Genomic DNA, 6,207 nt, shown 5'->3' with positions numbered 1-6,207 from the left:
AAAAAAATGTTGCTTTATTTATCTGACCATATTGGAATGTATTTGTTAGGTTTTCAGTCAATTAAATTTGGTTCAATAAACAACATGTGGTCATTTTTAAAATTTTCAATGAACATTCGATCAGTCCGGCCCCCGGCTTGCAGCAAAATTTTTTATCTGGCCCTCCGTCCATTTGACTTTGACACCCCTGGTCTAAAAGATGCAGGCTGAAGCAGAGAGAAGTCGACCTGCAACTAAACTGAAAAAAAAGCCACAACCTGCTCTTCCACTGCTATGAAATTTTTTTTTAAAAATTGACACAAAGTCTGGTGAAGCTGCCCAACTATACAGCTCTTTCGTGGCTGTCACACTACATCTTGTTATGGAGTCCTGGGACATGCACAGCTTGTGGTTGGGCTGCGTTGGCTTGTATTCAGCGCACACAGGGGACACCGTGAGAGAAGCTGAAATAACAAGAAAGCATTTGAGCAGCATTACACATGCATGCCAAACTCCTGTGTGGAGTTTGCATGTTCTCCCCGTGCCTGCGTAGGTTTTCCCCGGGTACTGCGGTTTCCTCCCACATTCCAAAAACATGCATGGCAGGTGAATGGAACACTCTAAATTGTCCCGAAGTGTGACTATGAGCGTGAATGGTTGTTCATCTATGTGTGCCCTGTGATTGGCTGGCAACCAGTTCAGGGTGTCCCCCGCCTCCTGCCCGAAGACAGCTGGGATTGGCTCCAGCATGCCCCGCGACCCTTGTGAGGAAAAAGCGGATCGGAAAATGGATGGATGGATGGATGGATGGATATAGTATCATCAGTGTTTGCAGCGTTGCGGCACACATTGTCAAAACATTGACCCCTGAAATGGTCACAAGCAAAAGTTGTCCTGTGTCCCACACCTGAATCAGTTCGTCGTCTTACTTCCTTCCACCACGCCGCCCAGCACCACTAAGGAAGATGCTGAAAATGGCTCCACTGCAACTGACTAATTATTTATGGCTATGCTAGATACAACACCAGATTCTAATCATAGAGGCATACAGAGTGAAAAACACACAAACACACACACACACGCACACACACACAGGCCCAAACCTCCATCCAGTCTGATACTCAGTCAAAAACATTTATATCAAAGAGAAGGAGGAAAACATCTGCACACCCAGGAGGATGAAGAAAAGCCTCCCTACATCAAAGAAGAGCAGGAGGAGGAGCAAAATATCTGCATGTGGTCATCGAATGTTGTCCCTATAAAAAGTAAAGATGAAGGTCAAATTGAAGCTAGCAGAGGGGTGGGGTCTCCACGCAGCAGCTCATATCGGCACATGACATCAGAAGGTGATGGATGATCACCATCAGGTGGTGCTGACATAATGCCACGCTCTACTGAGACTGATGATAAAACGCCTGAAGGTAATATGACATGTAAAACTGAAAAACGCTGGAAATGTCCTCAGTGCGGAAAAGCTTTGCTTATGCAAGGAGCTTGAAGAGGTATATGATTGGCCACAGTCTTGAGAAACCTTTTTCATGTTCATCTCACCTGACCAATTTAAAAGTCCACTTATGAACCTCCACTGGTGAGAAACCTTTTGCCTGCTCAGTTTTTGGCCAAAGATTCTGTCACAAGGTACAGTTAACAAAACACACAAGAATGCACACTGGTGACAAACCCTTTTCCTGCACAGTTTGTGGCTAAAGATTTTCAGAAGAGAAAATCTTGAGAAATTAAAAAAGAACCCATACTGGGGAGAAGCCCTTTCCTCTCAATTTGTGGCTAAAAAGCTTGTTGTGGAATATCAGGCTAAGAATCACAAGTGTGTTCATGAGAAGAGCAGTCATCAATGAAGCTTTGGCCTCTCCTCTGAGCAGGCTTCATCAAGGATGAGTGAATTCGATGCACTTTCATGCAAGGTTGCTCAATTAAAATTTTTGGAGTGAAATGTTCATCTTCGGCAGCCCGGTGGACCAGTGGTTAGCGCGTCGACCTCACAGTGCAGGGGTCATGGGTTCCATCGCGGCTCCTGCCTCCCTGTGTGGAGTTTGCATGTTCTCCCCGGGACTGCGTGGGTTTTCTCCGGGTACTGCGGTTTCCTCCCACATTCCAAAAACTTGCATGGCAGGCTGATTGAACACTCAAAATTGTCCCTAGGTGTGAGTGTGAGCGTGAATGGTTGTTTGTCTCTATGTGGCCTGCGATTGGCTGGCAACTGGTTCAAGGTGTCCCCTGCCTACTGCCCGAAGACAGCTGGGATAGGCTCCAGCACCCCCAAGCGACCCTTGTGAGGATAGAGCAGATCAGAAAATGAATGAATGAATGAATGTTCATCTTTTTTGTTTGAAAATATTGTGAGTTGTCGTCTTTTATTGCAACGGTTTCCATTTTGAATGTTGGTTTTGAAATTTAGCTTTACTAAAATTTTCAGTGTGTTTGTTAGTTTTTAAATATTTTTGTTTTTAAGGAAACATTTTGTTTTGGTTTATTTTCTGTTTGTGTTTGTATTACGTGATTTCAATAGTTTAAAAATAAAGGTCATTTAATAAATGGAGAAATTGTGAGGGAATTTTTATTCCCACGTGTTCATATTGTTTGACTGCAGTTTTTCATTGTTTCACAAAAGACTTGCTTTTGTGACAGTGCTACCTAAACCAGTCATAGTTGAGGTAAAAGTTGGTAAAATGAATAACTGCAAATAATTAAGTGTGTCCGAGTCTCCATGAGAATCTGCTTGTGCTGAGTGTGCATGAGCAGGTGCGAGAGAAACGGCAGATGCTGTGCCGAGGGTAAAAGGTCGCATCGACACAACATGGAGCATTGCAAAGTAACTTTTGCTTGAAGCACGATGGTGCGCACATCAGGCTGCTAAGCAGACACATAAACAAAACACATAGGCAAACTGTAACGCAACAACCAAATGTATAAAATAATGAGCAGACCAGCAAGATCGTAACGTCACATCTGTGCTTAGCAGCCAACACGAATGCACCCATTCGATGAAGAATTTTGCCATGAGACTGCAATTTCTCAATACAGAGGCGTATTTTGCGACTTGAAGATGCTTGTCCCAGGTAAACTACTTCATTACTATCAATCAAGGTATACACGTGTTTGTTCTGCCAGAATCACTTTCAAGACTTCTTGTGGACAAGTGTTGACAGTTAGCACCACTAAATCATTGCAGCAATGTATCCGCTTTGCCGAATGTTTGTCACATAAGAAAAAGCCCTGATTAAAATAGACTGCGGACAAACCAAGTTTGATGGAAAACTGCTTTTGTGATTCTGAAATAAAACAACTACATATATTTCTCTTTGCCTTCATATTGCTCTGTTTTACTCTGCTGTACACTGCCAGATCGCCACTGCAAATGAACATGTCATCTCAAAGGACTTCCCTGCATCAATAAAACTAAATCCAACTTGAACTGAGAGCAGGTGTGGCAGATGTTCAACCCGTGTTCCGCCAGGTCAAGATTGCTGATGAACAAATTGACTTGTTGAGGTTTTTATGGTGGCCAATATCCTGACGCCAGCCAGGATGGATATGACAATGCCAGCTACACCAGGATCCAAAGTCGAGAGAACACTGATACTAGATGCTGCAAGGAGAACTGCACCTTGAACTGAAGAACTCTGTATTTTGGACATTCAGCACCTTAGTTCTCAAAATCTCAACATAAAAAAAATAATGAGGATCATAGATTCCACACATTTGTCGCCAACCGAGTGTTGCTCATCAGGGAAGAATCTGACATTTCACGGTTTAGATATATCCGTGCAGCACAAAATCTGTCAGACGATGCTTCGAGAGGACTGAGTGTGGAACAACTATATTGAGGCGGATTGGATGGCTTGAAGGCCCAGACCTTCTGAAAATGACAGAAGAGAAGTGGCCAAGTGAAAGATCAGAATCTGAACTCGTCATTAATGAAATCCTCAGGTCAAGAAGGACCACTTTGTGAATGATGTTGTGGTCGCCGGCAGCCCTCGATATCTCTCACCAACTGATGACATACTTTTCAGACTGGAGGAAGGTTAAAAGCGCCAGTTTCCTCGTTCATGTTGGTGAAGAGGACTCGACTGAAGCCGTGTCAGAGGAGAAGGCATTTTTAGGAAAAGGCCCAAAATCGGCGGGCCAATGCTCTGCCCCGTGCTTCGCAATGGCCGTGGGAAAAGCGGGAGTCGTTAATGACGGAAAATCCGTCAGCAAACGTTGATAAACGTGACATGATGCCAAATCATTGGCCTGCGTCAATGTTTCGAGTCCCCCAGCTTCACTCGGAAAAGTAGCGAAAGAGATAGCATCAATCAAACTGCGATTAGCAACGCCCCCAAGCAACCGTGTGCACACAAGAAATCCGCGCCCCTAATTAGAACAATGATTGAAGCAACAATAGAGTTCCACTGGAAATCGCGTCCATGGAAGCACACAGTTAGAGCCTTGGATCCAAAATTGACCATGGGCGAACCGTCAGCCGCACACAGGGGTGACCTGCAACTACCTGCCATCTTGTCAGCGGCAGTGAGCATAAGCAGGCTAACTCACGACCCAGTGTCAACTAAGAAACGTCTTCCTGATGATGAGTCCGTAATGAAGAGCAGCTCGTTTTCTCTGCCGGCACCCACAGCCGCAACTGAACGCCAGCATTGAAGTTTCCCAAAGCCTCGTAGGTGCAGGGAGATACACAACGCTGAGCCTTTGCGCCGAATGAATCGTCTCGTAGCCAGCAGAACTCGATCAACTTCCTCGGTCTCGATAATCGCCCGTCCGCCAGACAAGCGGAGTTTGCCAACATCGCGCGCACAAGAGGTGGTAGTTGTCATAGGAAAATGTGCGGGAAAGGGAATCCGCCCTCATCTGAGCTGAAGAGAGACAACATTTTGACCATGAGATCCACTGCCGTGCCATCACCCAACCTTGGCAGGGAAAGGAGTCTCTCAGCTCTCTCTGAGTCCGACAAACTGAACCGTCTGAGCAAGAGCTGTTTGAGCGCGTCATACTCCTGTTTTGTGGATGTGTTCGCAAGGGCTGCAGAACACGACGCTTTAGCGGCTGGATAGCTCAGTTGGTAAGGCACCGGTTTGGCGTACGAGAGACGGGGGTTCGAATCCCGCTTGGGGCAAAAAATGAGCACATAACACTATCCAGTGTGGGTCCTTGGGCAAGATCCTTCACGCTAATGCCTACCTCATACAATGATGAGAGCCAATAAATCCAATGAAATGCAGGCTCAGACGTCACCCGGCCAAACAAGGGGAACCAGAGAACCTTGACGAAAAATGGGCTACTGGAACAAAGCGGAGATGGGCGAGATGCGATAACATGGCTCTGTTGGAATGCTACTACTCAAGCAACCCTATTCAGAGGGGTTACATGCAGAGAATGTGGGCTGAATGGTTACTTCAAAACCCACAGTCACGGTTGACCACGAAACAACTGGTAGCTCAGTGTTCCAACATCCACAAACGGCAATTGCTGTCACAACTTGAGATTGACGAGGTACAACGCAGGGTCCACATTGAAGGGCCCCAGGCTGCCAAATCAGAGGAGGTGATAGCAGAGATTGGGAGGCAAGCCCCAATGAATGCACATGATGAGATTGGGAGGCCAGCCTCAATGAATGAAATGCTGAGCGAGGCAGCAACTGACCTGAAAGCTAAGATCATGGCAGGAATGAAAGCTGGGCAACCTAGAAACCGATTACAACGGCTATGTGAAGTACCACCTGAAAGTCTCATGGAAAGTGTGAATGCAGCACTGAGGGCGATCCCAACCGTAATGATCACGGAAACCAATGAGCTGATATACGATCCTAAAGATGCTTGGCTATAGGAGAAACCATGGGAGCCAAGAGACACGTTACCCACCATGGAAAAGACGGTTGGAGGCTAAGATCAAGGCGGCTCGGAAAGATGTGAGTCAATTGACGGAGGCCCAGAGAGGTGTGATGACCGTACCTGAAGCACTCGAAACTGCCAAACAAAGGCTCCAAGCCTTGTCCAGCCGCCTAAAGAGGTACACAAAAGAGAATGAGGCCATATGAATAAACAGGCTGTTCGCAACAGAACCTGCGAAAGTGTACGCTCAGTGGCAGGGTCCTAACAACAGAGCTGACCCACCAAGACTGGAAACTGAAAGGTACTGGAAAGGCATATGGGAGAAGGAGGTTGCACATAACAGCAGTGCACAATGGCTGGTGACCCTGAGAGAGGAGCACAG

At 46.2% G+C, this 6,207-nt stretch overlaps 1 long non-coding RNA gene across 1 annotated transcript in view; it reads left to right on the top strand.

Annotated features, from left to right (window-relative positions):
• The first annotated feature begins 3,862 nt into the window (after window positions 1-3,862).
• The window catches only part of LOC109523455 (uncharacterized), a 5,291-nt gene continuing 2,946 nt past the window's right edge, over window positions 3,863-6,207 (top strand). The window contains exon 1 of the long non-coding RNA XR_002169765.1: window positions 3,863-3,876. This is a non-coding gene — a long non-coding RNA (uncharacterized LOC109523455). The remainder of the gene's footprint in view (window positions 3,877-6,207) is intronic.

Source organism: Hippocampus comes, unplaced genomic scaffold, assembly GCF_001891065.2.
Source record: "Hippocampus comes isolate QL1 unplaced genomic scaffold, H_comes_QL1_v1.1 scaffold384, whole genome shotgun sequence".
NCBI classification, from domain to species: domain Eukaryota; kingdom Metazoa; phylum Chordata; class Actinopteri; order Syngnathiformes; family Syngnathidae; genus Hippocampus; species Hippocampus comes.
This window is presented reverse-complemented; position numbering and strand designations above follow the sequence as displayed.